A 19,174-nucleotide genomic window follows, 5' to 3' on the forward strand; every position below is an offset into this window, starting at 1 on the left:
GGTTTCACCGTGGTCTCGATCTCCTGACCTTGTGATCCGCCCGCCTCGGCCTCCCAAAGTGCTGGGATTACAGGCGTGAGCCACCGCGCCAGGCCGCATTAAAATTATTAATACCTTTAATGTAGTTTGCTCTATGAGCGAGTATATGTTCAAATGAGAAAATATTATCTTTATAGGTGCTCCGGTGTGATGTACACTCAGAGGGCTTCTGGAGGATATTCTTAATTCTAATCCCTACTAGAAATGCATAAATATTTCAGCCCAAATATTTTTACTAAGATCCTTTTTTGCTAAAATCCCAAATATCATCTTTAACAAGTGTTTTTATAAAACGAAATTTTAAAAAATTGCTTGTCTCTATCATTATTTTGAATGTTTTGCCAAATTTAGATGCTGAAACATGTAGGACTTATTAAATTCATTTAATTCAATTACAGAATATAACCTCAACCAATTAAAAAAGTTATCTAAATCAAAAGCTATTAATATTTTTCACAAGTCGATTTATTCTAAACCACAATTATAACACTCAAAAATTTATTTTTTATGCTGTTTGAATGTTAACTATTGAGTTTATTCCATTCCTACCTTACTTTTGTGGGATTAAATTTTAGTATCTTCCTGTATGCAAATTAGTTTCCAATAACTATATTTCACTATAAGCTATGCATGTTTTTAGAATACTTTTATTGAGCATTTCTAACTGAATATGAACTGAATAGAAGCAAAATTCATAAAGCTCATCTATAAAAAACTTCAGTATCATTTTTAGAGTGAATTACAAAGCAATCCTTTGACAACTCAAATATTTCTAAAATCTAATTAATAAGAAGCAACAAAGAAAGAGTTCAAACCTCCATGGTTAAGGAGGCTTTTGTTTTTTGTTTGTGTTTAATGTCAATCTTGATTCAAATTTTTCATAGTTCTGTTACTCTTAATGTGTATGTAAAAACATTTTCAATTTTATCAATGATAGCTTTTACTTTGATTCATAAAAAATATTAATGCAACTTTTTTGGATGTGATATGAATTATGTGTTAACCAGAACTTGTGAACCTTAAGCTTTTATACTAAGAAAATTGTTTTTACTAGGACAACGAAAGTTATTTTCATATGAGCACTACAAAATAAGTTAATCTTTAATGTTGAATTTATTATCTGAATTCACACTAGTATCTGATATTTAACATTCAAGGGTGAACTTCCAAAACTAGTCTGGTTTCATAAATTGCATTTAAAAACAATGAATTATTAAGACTAATTTTATATTTGAAGCTTCTGATGACATTGGGTTAAAACTAGTATCATTTAACTGTTCATGAAGTTCTACTAATGTAATCAAAATATTATTGCTTATGGCTTTACTTTGCCTAGTTACACAAAGCTACTTGCAGTTACAACTGAGCAAAGTTAATTTTAAATAGTCATTCGATATAGTGAAAATACAGGTGATATGGTTTGGATTTGTGTTCTTGCCCAAATCTCATGGTGAATTGGAGGAGAGGCCTGGTGGGAGGTGACTGAATTACTGGGAGCAGATTTCCTCTATGCTGTTCTCCTGAGAGTGAGTGAATTCTCACACTAACCATTCCTATACCAAGTCACTTGGCTTTATTAGCAAGTGCCTTTTATATTTTTCTTGAAATGGATGCCAGTTATTACACCTGGGAAAAATTAGTAAATGAGAAAGAAGTTATTGCTTGTCATGTTTCAGATTTAACCACATGAGAGAATTTCACTTCCCTGCGCATGTATTTGAAATCCTAAGAAGCAAGATCATGCAAACGCATGGAAGAAAAGAATAGGTCTATTATAACCATTCTGTATTATTTTAACAATTCCTTACTCAGAATGTAAAAGAATTCAGACAAATGGTAAATTGAATGGAAGAATGGAACAAGAACATGAACTGGAACTGTCACTGCCAAACTGGAAATGTTGGTTGCCCTATAAATAGCTGTATTGCTGTGTTTCCAATTAGTGACTGCAGCATTACAGAAGCATGCCTGGCCTCTTTCTAACAACTCACAGTGACATAGTGAAAAATTGGAATTATTACACTGCCAGACAGCAAGCAAGGATCAAAAATAGCATGTTGTTTAAAATATGTTATCTCTTTTCATATTTGATGTTCTATGTGTGGGTTTGGCCTTATGTGCACATATCAAATTAATAAAATAGCATGTACCATTTTAACAATAACAAAGTTGAAAAGAACTACAAATATAATCATATGGAGTGTAAAAATCAAAACTCTGATATCTTTATATGATTATCATTTAAATTAGTAAAAGTATAATAGATGTTATATTCTATAAGTTGAATTTTTACATTTATAATATCAGATGTGATATGACATAGTGTTTAAAGAAAAAAGGGAGGCCAGTAGAATACACTGAATTATAGGTTTCCAGATATCAGATGTGTCTGTAGCCATGTATCCTTTACATATTGTAATGTATGCTATCTTGTTTTAAATATTTTGGTTTTTGCATTTATTACAGTTTAGGTATTGAATTGATTTTTAAAAATTATGTGTTAGTAGATTATATCATTATGTGTGAATTTCATTTTAAGATAGTAAAAAGAGAGTGGCCAAATATTTGTAATGTTTTGTAATCAGGGATTTGAAACAAATATGATTAAAAAAATCTCTGCTCTAGCCAAACTCTATTATTTTATTCATCCCTTGACAGTCTTTGCTTCTGTAGCTTTCCATATTTATTTCTTTTTACCTATCATAGTCTCCTTTATCCTCCCCCAATACATTTGCATAGACCATGTTCTACGGCTTCATCAGTTACAACTTAAATCACTTTTATGAAACATATTCCAAGTCATTATTTTCTGGACTTCCAAAGTCCTTTATCTGTATCTTCTTTTTTCACAAATATCTATTAGTAACAAGGATACTAGCTATTCATATTATTTCTTTTTAGTTCCGTAAGTTCTTTGATGGTTGAATGAGTCATATTTATATTTAAATCATATAGCACACACTTTTTTTAGCATGTGACAGAAGCCCAATAATTTTGGTTGAAGAAATAAAGGTAACACTTCAAATACATGTTAACTTTGAGTTGTATGAAGAAAGAGAGTACTAAATGAAGAAATATTAGCACGGGTAAAAGCACATCCACAAAGGGGAATTTCTAAGCATTAGAGAGAACCTACATTTTTAGAACTAACAGAAGACAAGATGGCAATGTGGGTCTAACCCAGGTTGTGGAGGCATTATCTGCCAATGTAACAAATTCATAAGAATTCTGTAAGTGTGGGAAGTCTTTGGGGATTAGATTACAATACATAAAATGGATAGAAGTTGTGTAAATACAAGCTCAGGTGACCAGTTAGTAAGCAATTTTATTAGTTCAAATTAGAAGTAATGACCTCAGTCAGGGAGGTTGGCATAAAAAAATAAAGGAGACAATATATGTGAGGGATATCATGTAATGTCAACAAACATTTATGACAAAGCAAGAGGTTTATTTAAAAAATGTCATGAGGTTTATTGCTTCATAATGCAATGACATTTTAAGAGAAATACATGTTAGATGGGGAAGACTTTTATTTTGAAGATGAAATTTCATTATGAGTTTGAGGAAACATCTAGGTGGAGCTGTCCAGTTGGGAAGTAGGTCCCAAAAGTTAGGAAATGAGTTCACCCACATAGAAGTGATAACTAAAGCTGTGACTACGGGGAGAAGGAAAAAGAATGTGATAGATGAAATAATGCCCTCCTCTGAAAGATATTGGATCCTGATCCTCAGAACCTGTGATTATGTTGCAAAGGAATTTAAAGTAAAAGATGAAATTATTTCCTAATCTGCTGATTTTAAGATAAAGAGATTATACTGGATTATCTGAGTCAGTGCAATATAATCACGGGGTGCCTAAAAGTGGAAAGGGAAAGCCTAGAGTAGGTCATGGTGACTCAGAATAAGAAGGCTTGGCCTGACTTATCAAGTCTGAAGTTGGAGGAAGGGGACCATAAGCCAAGGAATGCAGGTGGTCGCTACACTGTGAAAAAGGTGAGGGAGCGGATTCTCTACAAGTATCTTCATGAAGAACACAGCCCTGCTAACACCTTGACATCCAATGATCCCATTCTAGGTTTCTGGCCTCCAAAGGAGTGAGACAATATATTTTTATTCTTTTAAGCAATGAAGTTTGTGGTAATTTGTCATAGAACCAATAGAAATCTAACAAAGAAAAAGCAACAATAATGAGAGCTCATCAGAAGCAAGTATACAGAGGTTACGAGTGAATAAAGTCTGCAAGTGTGTTACAGGATTTGGTAACTAATGGATCAATAATGACCTTTGAAAAGACAATGGGAAGAGAAAGGCAGTGAGAAGAGAATATTAATTTTGAATACAATATTCTGGTTTTTAAAAAATATTCCAAGAAATGGGTTAGACTTGGATATTGGCCATATTTCTCAAAACAATCTTTCCAGAAAGATAACCCAACTTTACATACACAACTGACATCCAGGGAAATGTTTTCAGTTGCTCATGACTAGAACTAAAAGGGCTGAGATTTGACCACATATTTGTTTGGTTTCAATACCTATGCTCCTTCTACTATGATTCCTAAACTTCGTGGAAATCAAATTGCAAAGATTTAAAGAGGGAGCAGGTAAAGATATGAGTGGATTGGGTTTAAATCAATGAGTTCAAGGCATCTGTTCTTCAGAAAAAAGACGTGATGATTCCTTAAAATCAGCGCTTATCAACCTTGGCGCTATTGACATATTATGCTGGATAAATGTTTTCCGTAGGAGGATGTCCTGTGTGCTACAGGATGTTCAGCAGCATCCCTGGCCTCTGCTCACTTGACGCAAGTAGCACCTTCTCCAGATAGGATTGTAACCCCTCAAAATTTCTTCACAAATTGCCAAATGTCCTATGGGAGGTAAAAATCACCTTAGGTTGATAATCGCTGTCTTAAATACACTGTGGAGTTAAGAAAAAGTTTTATTTTGTTTTGTTTTGTTTTAATGAAGTTGAAGTTGTTTAGGGAGACCTGAGTATGCTTACTGATAATAGGAGAAAGAATCATTAGAGAGGAAATGGTTGAAAATCCAGTACAACAAACAAGGTGAGACAGAGCATGATCTTCTGGTGCTCAGTATAATGTGCTTCAAGACAGAGTAGCTGAGCCACAAAAAAGCTGGATAAGACTCAGAAGCTGACATTCTGAATGTGAGCATAGAAATGATTCCTGGGCAGTATTTTCAAAATTATATTTTGTGAAGGATATTCCCAAGAGCTTTCCTTGAAAGCAGGGTCTCCACATCAAATTGTTTCGGAAAATACCACTTAATGTAACTCTGGGATGTTTACACTACAGAATAGCATTTCCAAACTTTCTTTATTATGGAAAGTTTCTCCTGTGCAATATCTATTAATATACAAAAGAACATCCAGGGAAACTTACACAGCATTGGTAAATTTATTTTTATTAGTACCAGTTTAGAAAAATAATCATTCACTCATGTATAAGAAAATGAGTAGGACTCTCTTTGCCATTTTTTTTCTACTCCAGAAAGTGTATGAAAGATGCAGTCTTTTCTCTATTAAGGTCCAAAACTCTTTGTTCTCTTATTGTCCCAAATCCTTGTCCACTTAGGATTTGAATTTTGAAGCATATTTTTCCTCCCTTCAGTTTACCAACGGACACCCACCCCCAACCATCCCTTCTAAGGCAAAGAAAGGAAGAAATCAGAAATTTATAAGGATTTAAAACAGGTATTTAAAGATAGAATTGGCTAATCAAATTTCAGAAAAAAAAAAAAAAAGGATCCTGAATGCTTGGAAAGCTGAAACAGCCTAGTCAAATTTAATTCACCTTTTTATTAGTAGAAAATTACACTATGTAAACTTACCCATTTCTTTAAATGTATTCTATTCTTTTTTATTTCATTTTATTTCCCTTAGCATCACTGGAAACCATTTTGGAAAATCATTAAACCATCTCAGCTGTATTAAGAGAAAAGCAGCCTTGGTTTATGCCTTGTTCATGAATCCAGGAGGGCTAGGGAAAATGGGGGCCTCTTAAAGGCCGAAGGCTGTGAGATGAATTAGAGATGCCAACCAGTGCAGGGAATAAGAACAGCAAATATCAAAGACTCAAACTCATAGTATGCATGTCCTCATAGTAGCCTAGACCAGAGTTCATTTCCATTTGAAGGAGGTGGCTAGGAATGGTGTGCTTCCTGTTTTTTTGGTTTTGTTTTGTATTTTATGTGGATTTATATTACTATATTCAGGAAGATAAATATGACATAATAAAACTTATATATCTGAAAAAAACATTGAACAATATTCTTTACTAAGCCAGAGTTTTGAGAAATTACATATGAAAATGCAAGAACTCACTGCAGTGTTTGAATTAGCATGGACAGTAAAATGAAAGACAACATGAACCAGAAACAAATGAATAATTTGAAATCAAAAACAAGAATGATAAAAGGGGAAAGCACATAAAAGTAAAACCAAGAAACTGCCCCTGTCAGTACTGGCTTAGTGTTGTAATAATATCCTAGTGAAGAACTGGCAAAAAGCACAGCACATCACAGCAATGGTTATATAATATATGACATTCATGCCTTTTTATTAATAATCAATACCATTTATGCATTTCTTTTCAGTTCATAGTTTTCTGAGTTTATTCTCAAAACCACCCTACGTGGTAGATATTAATATCCCTATTTCAGAGCCTAAAGAGTTTAAATAACTTTTTCAGAATCATACATAGAAGCCTATCCTACCTCAAAGTCTGTGCTGCTATTTTCCATATTCATTTCCACATACTGTTGATATATTTATCAAAATCCAGGTTAAAGCTTTTCTCCAGATACCAATAAAGAGAGGCACCAAAACAAAGTGGATATACCTTTTATTTTCATCACTTGCTCAGTAATCAAATGATCCAAGAAAATAAATGTGTGTGTGTGTATATATATATAATGCATATATTTATATATTTACATTTACATATAAAAATATATAAGCATCTACTTATTTATATTAATATATAGATATATAGGCATCTATATGTTTATATATGTATAAAGTATATAAAAGATATATAATCATATATATCACATATATATATTAAAAACTGTGGAAACTAATAAGTAGAAGAAATGGCCAGTATGTCAGCCAATGTCAAATACTTTATAGAAATGTTTGGAAAAAATACCAAAACATCTTAAAAACTACTGAAGAAATAAAAAAATAGTTAATGTGCCTTGACATGGTGTCTTAGTCAGTTCTGGCTGTTATAACAAATATATCCTGGGCTCAGTGGTTTAAAGAAAACAAATTTATTTTTCATAGTTCTATAGCCTAGAAAATTTCAGGTCAAGGTGCTGGCGGATTCAGCATTTGGTGAGAGCTCATCTGGTTTACTGAAGGCTATATTCTCATTGTGTCTTCACATATCAGAAAACAGAGAAAGGAAGAAAGCACTAGTGTCTCTTGTAAGAGTGCTAATCTCATTTATGAAAGCTCCACCCTCACAACCTAATTACCCTCACCTCCAAATACCATCACTTAGGGGTTAGGATTTCAACATATAAATTTATCAGGACACAAATATTCAGTATATAATACATGGCATATAACCAGAATTATAAAAATGAGAAGAAAAATTACACAACAAATTTGAGTTTGTATAAGAAAAAGAATCAAGAATGGTCCATTTTAATTTAACTTTGTTCTCTCATTCACTATAACCATGCTCCACTCAAAAGAATTTATTTAAAACATCTGAGTCTCAATATTTTTCTTTCAATAGGTGGAAGTGTTCGATTATCACATATTGTTGTGAAAATGATGTTAAACATAACAAAATAGATGCCTGGTATCTAGCAGACACTTAATCATTTTCTAAAACTTCATTCAAAGCGGCGAAAGTGACGTATTGGAAATGGAAATGATTTCCCATCATACCGCATTTTCCTTGAGATTCTGACTTGTCCGAAGTCCTGGAAGAGGAAATTTTAGTACTCATTCTGTCCCCATACCTAGTCATGTCTACATGAAGCAGCTATGGATACTGACCCAAATTAGATTAACAACACAAACTTTTTAAAATTTGGGACAAAACCTGAGAATAAATAATTTAGCTGTGCAGTGTCTACCTAGACTTTTATTTAATCTGGGGGCTCAGCTCACCACCTTGGGTTGGCTGTGATTAAATATTTACAAACAACTGAGAATGAAGGAGCCTGAATGTGAAGACAATAGAAAGAAGTAGAGGGAATAGAGGAGCAGAAATGTTGGAAGGAAGTGAAGGAGAGACACACGGAGACACAGAGAGGTTAATTTTCTAATACCCAATTGCTGTAAAGTCTAGCCATATTTCCTTCATTTGGATTCATCAAGATTCTCCTATGTTTACATAACGATTCCCCTTTTTATTAAGTTTCTCTCAGTGGGTTTCAGCTCTTTGCAACCAAATTATTCCCGATTGTAGCGGGTTAGGAACTTAAATAAAACCATTTTGACTAATAATAAGATTCCAGGTGCTCCTGTAGTCCCAGCTACTCAGGAGGCTGAGGCAGGAGAATGGCGTGAACCTGGGAAGTGGAGCTTGCAGTGAGCTGAGATCGCGCCACTGCACTCCAGCCTGGGCGACAGAGCGATAATATGTCTCAAAAAAAAAAAAAAAAAAAAAAAAAAAAAAAAAGATTCCAGCTGCTTTCTTCTTATTCTTTAGTAAGAATTGAGCTTTTTTTGGTCTTTGCTTTTTTTATTTTAACCTTTGATACGATAACAGTTTGTGAGGATGCCCAAGCCTTGATGTGTAGGACAAGAAAGAGAGTTAAAGGAGTTAGCAGCAAATAAAATTATTTAAATTTTGAAAAAAAAAAAAGTGAGAAAATGGAAAATTGATTTTAAGTTTCCATGCATGGAACTCAAATGTCTGAGTGGCCCTTAATTGCTAAGGAGAACACTGATGACCAAACTTTAAATTCTGACTCATAAGCTTTAGATTGTGGGAGGTTTAGAGGTGGTCTGATGATCCAGGCATACATCATGTGAGGACCTCTTGTTTATGCTGTAACTCAGAAAATCAAAGTTTGTTTTGTTTTGGTTTTAGATAAGTACACATAGAACACAACATGATCACCAATGATTACAAGATGTACTAAGGTAGAAAAGAAAGACACTAGATGTATAACCATATTGATTTATGGCACGTCCTAAGGTAGCTGACAGTTCATGTGAGAAAATGCCCAAATATCAGTTTACTTCCAACTGTGGTCGCTAGGTTTTGAATTATCATAATAGAGTCATTGATATGTTACACCCCTTGGCTATTTTGTAATCTTATTATACTATTTTTTACTTGCACACACCCAACGAAGCTATTTCTCCTCTCAAAGAAAGCATGAACTATCTTAGGAGCTTAGAAATTTTACTGAGTTTAGCAGGTGCCATGACAAAAAGAAAGCCTATCTTTCATGAGTATGATTATTTTAGGGCCATCCAAATTAAATTATTGTTAGACTATGAAATTTGGACAGTTTAGAACAAAATGATTATATTTTCTGAATCTGGGGATCCATGACTACTTCCCCCCTTATGATCCTTTTTTAGAGAACTTTGTCCACCTATGGCCAGGAAATGATAACCCCAGACATGCTATAACCTCACCGTGTCCCCAGTCATAGCTCATTGATGACTAGCCATGAGTGGTTTTCTGATCTAACCCATGTCCATTACGTTTTCCTTCTAAATTAGAATTTAGAACATAGATTCTAATTCATCAATAATAAGCTAGAAGTCACCAGAGAAAGAAGAATGGCCTTTAGAAAGAAAGAAAATAAAATAAAATAAGACATCCTGAAATCTTAGAAAACAAGAGGCAACAGTATTAGTTTTTTTTTTTTTTTTCAGATTTGGTTCTATTTTTAAAATTTAGTTTAATTTAATTTTAATTGGCAAATAATAATTTTACATATTCATAGAAACATAATGATATTTTGTACACATAATGTTTACTGATCAGATCAAGGTAATTAACATACCCATCATCTAAAACATTGTATTCTGGAGCCATGTTGTGCTTTCTGCATTGTGTTTCTAAAATTGTATGATATTCTCAGTATATTTTCTTATTTATAACTAACACAAAATTTTGTATATATATATACACATATATATACACACACATATGTGTGTGTGTGTGTGTGTATTCCAAATGGTTTCCAATTAAGGTATTGGGATTGTGTAGCCTAATATGTTTGCTTTCTCAGTTATGTAGATTGGTATATCCTTAACATAATGTAAATCATAGTAGAAATTGAATACATATTAATTAATTGATAGTTGTCTTTCCAACGCCTATTCTTTGAAAATTTCATTTAAAACCACTTTTCTCAAAAAATTATCACCACTATAAACCAAAGTAACTACTCTTCCCTTTTTCCATAGGTTTTTTTTTTTTTTTTTTTTTTTTTTAATTTCCATTCAGGCACTGATATTAACCATTTAACTGACTTTTAAGTTCCTTAAAGTCAAAGCAGAGTGACTTGTGCAGACACTCATGAAGAAGACACTACATCATATTTGTTCAATTTAGAATTCAAAGAGTTAATAAATGAGAGTACTTATATTTGGAATAATAATTATAACAAAAAGTAGCTTATAAAATATATTAAAAACCTGTGTCTCCTTTCAGTGCAATGTCAACATCATTCTCAGCCGAACTCTCCATTAAATGTAAGAATAAGAACAGACTAGCTTAATTAATTCTCAAAACAGACAAAGCCTAGTTTTTTCTCTTTTTGTCTCTTTGTGGATTTTATTATCACCTAAATTGTTTTTGTTAAGCATTTAAACTGTCTCAAGAATTGAGTTAACAAAAACAAAAAGAAGAGTACAATTCTCCATTACCAAAACCGGTACAGGCTTTGAGACCAACATTATTCCACATTAGTTGCATATACTATGGTGTGTAGTTTCATTTTTTTTTAATACATATAACACCTACCACATGCAATCTTTCTGAGGGGCACTTGGCATAGTGCCTACCTAGCAGAAGTTATAACCTTAAAAAATAGAAGCTGTCTCCCAATTTTTCTTATATATTTTGTATTATATATAACTATATATTATATATTTTTATAATTATATATCTTATATATTATATATTTTTTATGTTACTATTTTTACATAACATTTAAACAGAGAACCCATAACTTGTTCTTTGTATTCATTTGGAGGGTAGAATTCTAAAGTCTGAAAATTCACTGGTCTTATACCAACTCAAAATTATACTGTGACCAAAATGTTACCTACAATCACCGCCCCTCCACCGTCATACACACACACACACCGGCATGCGCACTTTCTGAACAAATTACAGTAAGAATAGAGTCAATGAATCATTTGGTTTCATCCAAAGTGGTGATTGCAGTGGAGGCTGTATGTAGGTTTTGAGGAAGACACATGTGAAAATGCTGAGAGCACCATTTTAGAAATTTACACTATCTCCCCACGGTCATTGTGCAAGGGGAATTCCTCCACATCCAACATGGTGTCTAACACAAATTAGTGTTTGATTAATGAATAACTATTTCTGAATAAGTATATAAGTGAATCTTTGGATAAGTGAATACGTTGAATAAATGAATGACTAAATATGTGAAGAAATAAAATAACATAAGCACACAGTTCATGCTAAAATCTACATTGACCGAGAGTACCTGTCTCAGAGCAAACGTAGGTCACGTTTAGTAATGTACCAGGAGAGTCATTAGTAAGGAAATTCCAGTAGGAGCAAATTTAGTTCATTGGTTTGAACAAAATAAATGAAACTTTTAAAAACAAAATGTGTGAAATAGCAAATATTTTAATGGGAACATCAAAATTAGAATATGCTTATTGATAACGTAGGATTCACAAAATAGATTGTGTGGAAGAGTTTATCCAGGTTGTTATTAAGCAGAAGTGGTTTACTGAATTTGTTTCTCCTATATTAAATATGTAGCATTTTCATATTCTCAGACATGTAAGAATATTGGCAGGCTTATTTCAAGTTATTAAGTGTCAGAAAAGTGTCCATGACCAACATGAGAAAACAGTCTCTTCATGCTTTTCAATGCTCAAAACATATTCAAATGTAAAAATCCAATAATTTAATTGCAATAACAAACTCAGTGATGTGTGTTTATCTTGCTTTTACACACAGGGATTTACTAGAAATCACCTTATGGAAAAGTAGTTCTATGTGCTAAAGCCCAAACTCAATGGAGCACTACACATAAAAGTTATTAAAATCAAATGGTTCTTTTAAACTTTAAATTTAAACCCAGAGAGCTAGATAATCCAAAAGAAAATTAAGGGAAATGTCCTTCCTTAAATAGTCAAACTACTGCATTTGGGAAAAAAAAAATTAAAAGTTAAGTGATAGGACACCTCCTACAAACAAAAGGAAATCATACATTTCAGTATAAGAATTATATTTATTCACATGCACTGGAACTGCACAAATAAATTTATTTTTAAAAATTAATTATAAAGGCTTGTATTAAAGTGAGAAATTCATTTTATTGATATTTATACCATTAATAATATAAAATTTAAAAGAAAACAATTGTCAATATTAACAATCCTTAAATGTGATTCTGTTTCTCACAATATAAATAAGAATATTATAAAATACCCTTTCATATGAACAAGTTCTCAAATGGTTTGTAGACTTTATAGTTTCCATAACTTATTTTTACATGCTTATTGCTTTAGCAGTAAATATGAGTAGAGTATAAAAATATAATTTAATAAAATACTCCTTCATATATTAAAATTCAATTTTTGTATATATATATTTGTACATATGCATACATATTCTGAGTATTCAGCATTTCAAAAAGGCTTAGAATATTTAAAAAATATTATAATATACTATGTCACTAAGGAAACCATCAACAATTCTTGAAAAAGAAAGCATCTACAAAACCACATATAGTAGCATTAGAAAATAATAAAAGAAGTAAACAAAAATATTACACTAATTGGATGTTTAAAAAAATTTCTCAATTAACTACGATGTAAAAGAGATAGTTATGTACACAAAAAATACATTAAAACCCTTGGAAGTGTACTAAACTCAGAGCATCAAAAATTATGACGTTTATCCAACTGATACTAAGAAGAAAATCATTAGACTTTATTCAAATTAATAAATTAAACTAGCACTAATTTTTTTAAGATATTTTATTTTATTTTATTTTATTTATTATTATTATTATTATTATTATTATTATACTTTAAGTTCTAGGGTACATGTGCATAACGTGCAGGTTTGTTACATATGTATACTTGTGCCATGTTGCTGTGCTGCACCCATCAACTCGTCAGCACCCATCAACTCGTCATTTACATCAGGTATAACTCCCAATGCAATCCCTCCCCCCTCCCCCCTCCCCCCTACCCATGATAGGCCCCAGTGTGTGATGTTCCCCTTCCCGAGTCCAAGTGATCTCATTGTTCAGTTCCCACCTATGAGTGAGAACATGCGGTGTTTGGTTTTCTGTTCTTGACTAGCACTAAATTTTGATGAAATATTTAATTTATATGTGCATATAAATTATATGTAAAATAAGTATTTAGTTTATAAATAAACCACTTTTTAAAATAAAATACAAAGTGCAGCTTAATTAGAAATAAGATTATATATTTTACTTATTTGTATAGATTAGTATATGTGAATTATGTATAAATATACATTGATTATAAAGTAACGATGATTACCATTGACTATATATTATCAGTAAAAATATGAATTGATTAATAAAATATTAAATATTAATTAGAAAGGGTGTTCCGTAGATTAACTCATGATAATGAACTCTGATCAATTGAATTATAAACTAATTATTTTTTAAAAATTCAACAACACAGACAAAACCTTTATAAAGATAATTAATTAAAAAGAGAGAAATACATATTAAAAATCCAAAACAAATTTGAGAATAAAGCATGCATGAAAAATTTTAGAAAGTACTATGTAAAACTTCTTCAAGACAAACTTCAGAATCAGCGAAATGGTCATTTTTCTGGGTAATATATAAATTTTCTAAATTATTTAAGTAAAATAAATATTTAGAATATGTAGATGATCTTTAACAATTTATCAGAAATTTACCTTCTATTGTCCTGAATGATCAGTGTTCATGAAATTTTGAGAAATTATTTTTCTTAAGTAGGCATTTAATTATCATGCTGTGTATGCTAGATAAATTGTTTGAGTATACAAATATGAAAATCTGTCAAATTTATGTTATGATGTTTATGTAGCCTTCTTAAAAGTAAAACAAAAAAGGAAATAAAATTTTTAAAATAAAGCTTTTGTTGGGGAGAAGACTGGAGGACAAATACTACTATGTATCCATACATGTGCATCTAGAAAAATTATGAATATTTGATACTAGTAAAAGTATCTACGTTTGTACATACCTGCAATAGAAAATGTGAATGCAGAAACTAATCCTTCTGTTTTCAATAATTTGGAAAACAATATATGACCTTACAACATAGTCAAGAAACAAAGAACTAATTGCCTAGCTCTCGTGAAAAACATATCATTCAAGATCTCTAACTTGCGCAAAAATAAATTCTAGGTGGATTAAAATATAAGATCTTTTAAAAAAAGGTAGAAGTCTCAAATAAAATATAATTGAATTTTTGTCTATCACAGAATAGGTGAGGACTTCCTATCTGTCAAAGTGATGGAAAAAAATCACAGAGGACATGAAAAATCATTTTCCAAATAGGTCTTTTAAATCTCTGTGCATCAAAAATACCTACTTAAAAGCAAAACATGAACAGAATCACAAGGCAAATAAAAAAGGGAAGAAATATTTACCAAAATATTGTCAAGAGATAAAAATTTTTTTAAATATTTTTAGAGCTTCTTGAATTGATAAGGGTAAGACCTCAAATATCAGGTGGATATAGTTTACATAGTCAATTTGTGTAAAAGACAGATAAATATATGAAAATATTAAAGAATATATAATACAAAAATAAAAATATAAATATGTGAAATATATAAAATCTAATTTTATAAATTAACTTAAAGATTCAAGTATAATCAATAATGCAAACCCATTTTTATTTAATAAGTTACTGAAATAACATCTGGTGAGTTACACGATGTGGCTGGGTATGGTTGCTCATGCCTGTAATCTTAGCACTCTGGTGGGCCGGGGCGGGGGGACCCTTGAATTTAGGAGTTCAAAACCAGCATGAGCAACATAGCAAAACCACACTCACCCCACCCCAGCCGCTGTCTCTACAAAATACAAAAATTAGCTAGGAGTGGTGGTGAGCACCTGTAGTCCCAGCTACTTGTGAGGCTAATGTGAGAGGATCACCTGAGCCCAAGGGGTCAAGGCTGCAGTGGGGTGATAGCATCACTGCACTCCAGCCTGGGCAACACAGCAAGAGAAAGAAGAAAAGAAAAGGAGAGGAGAGGGGAGAGGAAGGGAGGGGAGCGAGAGAAGGGGAGGGGAGAGAAGGGGAGGGGAGAGAAGGGGAGGGGAGGAGAGGGGAGCACAGACCCCATGGAAGGGAGGGGAGGGGAGGGGAGGAGAGGAGAGGGAAACACAGACACCATACAGCACTGATTCAACGTAGCTCTTACTGGCTATAGTAGGGGATTTAATGTTAAGAGTATGTCTATTGAAGATGTTCACCATGGCAGTGTGGCTGGTAACAGAAAAGATGGCCTGCCAATGAAAGTATCTGGCTTCACTGCTTGGGAGATTATTCAGAGTCATCTGCGCTAAATCAGTGATGGCTACACAGCCATGCTGGGATTGTCACAATGCTTGCTATGCAACCATGCTGTATTGTCACATTACTTGCTAATTTTTTAGTTGAAGGAAAGATTGCTGTATGGATACTAGTCCCAGACTATTGAAATCTGCTGAGGCTTCCATCATTCATATGGTTCCTGGATTCTCTATCATTCTCTGGTTCATTTTACTATTTACAATATGAGACATAAGTTGTTGTGGGTATCATCAATGCAGTGGACACGAAAACTGCCTGAACTGGCAAGGTCACCATGTCAGCCAAGAAAGCTCATGAAAGTGAAACGGTTATTATTTGTAACACTTGCACTGACACCCTATGCTTTCTGCCATTTTAACCAACTGGTGGAAGAACAGTTCCAGAACTATTTTTCAATTACCATTTACATTTCTTAGGGACATGCTGATTAATGATAATGCATGTTAAAAGCATCAGAGGGAAAGAGATGTTTTGACTCCCCACTAGATCTCCTCTGATACCTCCATGCTAGGAAGTGATTGGAGGGCTTTAATATTGCTCCAGAATTGACCTCTACTGGGCAGGGATGAAAACCTGGTCTCTCCATGCAGTTTTCTGATTCCACCCTAGTGAGGAAATGGACAGCTGCCTAGTCACTGCTGGGTGGAGATGGAATCCTGGGCAGCCTGTGTGGTCTCCACTGGCATCACGGAATTGGGGCTTATTGTTACCTAAAGGGGATGGAAGTACCTATTCTCTACCCAGCCTTCTGTAACACCACACTGGCCAATGGGTTGGGGTGCCTCATTACAGACTGGCATGAATGGAAGTCTAGGTACTTCAATCTACAGTATAGTGGTTATTGTCCAAAAGCTTTCGTTTTGTGAGGCTGCTCCATTCTTAGTCCTTTAGCTAGAGAGAGTAGGCTTTTGCTGTTGTTGTTTTGTTCTGCTCTCATGTGTGTTTCCAGGTTGCCAGTTGCCAGAAACTTCAGCTCCAGGTTAGGAGATGTGAGGCAAAAAGAAAATCCAGGAGCTCGTCAGTATATCATTCCTCAAGGCCGTGACCCCTACACAGCTTGCCTCTTCTTTCCTCTCTTTAGAGAATTATTCATTTTGTTTTATACATAATATCCAAGGATTTCAGATGGACTTAACAGGACACACAGGGAAATATATATCTAATACATCCTCATGGAAGCAGAAATTGTATATGAAAACCATTTTTTTGCCAAATGAATGTAGAAATTCCATAAAAAACTAATTGCTAACTAAGTGGCAAAGTGATTATAGATATAGGGTGCATTATATCAAATTATTATATTTTATTTTAAAAGCTTTTACTAACATGAAAATATATCCTTTACCTGTGAAATGAAAAAGACACAATTATATATGATATTTACTATATCTTTGGGTGTGCATATATGAACTACATTTTGATTATGCAGATAAAATATATGGACCAGAATCACTGGTAATTAAGAAGATGCATATTAAAGCAGTGAGATATATTTCACACACATTAGATTGAGATAAGTTTAAATGATTGATAATTCCAAATGTTGTCCAGATTGGGAGGAAACAGGATCTGGTACTTTGCTACCAGTTTAGGTGAGTTTAGGTGAGTGCAGCCTCTTTTGGAGAGCAATTTGTCCATAACTAGCCAAATTAGAGTTGCATTATTTTCTAAAACCAGAAACTCTACATATAAACATGTACCACAGAAGGAAGGAGATAAACAAAGATGTTCATTGTGACATTTCACATTTTTAAAACATTGAAAGAAATGAAAATAAGTTAATTATTCCAATACAGGGGAATAGTGTATAATCAATATGGTATATATATAATATGATAGTTAAAATTAATAAACTAGTTTTGTGTATAACAACATGGAGCTATTGCAAAAACAGATAAAATAACCAATTATAAAATATATAATATTATTTATGAAATTATATGACATATAAGACTACATAATTATATGTGTATAAAATATAACTATATCTGCATAAAAATGATATCTTAATTTTGTAATCTGGGTTATGTCTGAAAAAGGAATGAGGGGCAAAGCACGAGGGAGTAGGAGCTTAGCAATGGCTGTAACATGTTTTTCCCTTAAAATAAAGATAGCTAAGGAAAAGATGGCAACAGATTAGAAACTGTGGTTCACATGATTTTTACCATGTAGTCCATTAAAGAACATTAAAAAACTTATTATTTGTAATAAAACAATGTGACATCATCATCTTCTTCATTATAATTGGATCTATTTGTTTAAGCAGTTGTTAGATTCTGCTTAATAAATATTGGTTTTCCTCCTCAAAGATGATAGTGGAACAGCTTTCAAAATCATTGATTTTAAATTAGTGACAAAGTGGAAACTATTTTTAAAGTATTTTAGCCAATCCACCCATCTTGAGTACTAGTAGTTTCATCAATGAAAGTTCACTTTTAACTTTCAATATTCTATGGATTAAGAGAATTAAAACACTTGCTTTGGTACTTCTGGAATGTAGTCTTTTGAGAAAATGCTTATTAACCTACCCTGAATATACATTACTAATTGAGCAATTTCCATCCCTTAGTATAAACCAAATAACTAATACACTCATTCATTTTTTCAATGCTTATCCCAATGTATTTTAAAATACATGTGACACCAACTGTATATTTAGTATTTATATGAAGTGTTGATATTAATTTTACAACTAACAAAAGGAAGATTTAAGAAAGAAAAATAATTAGTGAATTTCAAAAACGCATGCTATGTTGAAGCAGAGAGTGCTCAAAATAAGTCAATGAACTAAAGTTATATGAAACAAGGGTGAGAATCACGTATTTACCCTATTTCTAGAAAACTTGCATGTAATAAGAATATAAAACCAAATATAGAACAGTATTAGCTCATGCCCTCCAAGAATGTAAGCATACACATAATTTTTAACTAGAGTGCCTCTGCAACAACAATTGAATTATATCTAATTTTCTAAATATCAAATTATATAAAGTTTCAAGGACCAGATTAAAGGACAATAGTAAAGGAACTAACAGTTCTATCTTGTGCTTTAAGATAGAACAGTGTAAATCATTGCTTTTGATAAGAAGTTGAGGGAAAGGTACTTTTTGTTTGTTGTTTTGTTTCCTACATGGTACAGATCAGAGAGTAAGCATGCAAATTTGGAGGCATCCATAACTCTGGCATTTAATAGTTGTATGGCATTGGATAATTTACTTCTCTTTGTCTTAGTTTTTTTTTTTTTTTAAATCTGTAAATGTAGCTACTAATAGTGCTTATTGTGAGAATTAAATGAGCTATTTAATGTAAAAATCTTAGAACATCTTGCACACAGTAAATGCTTAATAAATGTTTT

The sequence above is a fragment of the Macaca nemestrina genome, chromosome 4 (assembly GCF_043159975.1).
Source record: "Macaca nemestrina isolate mMacNem1 chromosome 4, mMacNem.hap1, whole genome shotgun sequence".
In the NCBI taxonomy this organism is placed as follows: domain Eukaryota; kingdom Metazoa; phylum Chordata; class Mammalia; order Primates; family Cercopithecidae; genus Macaca; species Macaca nemestrina.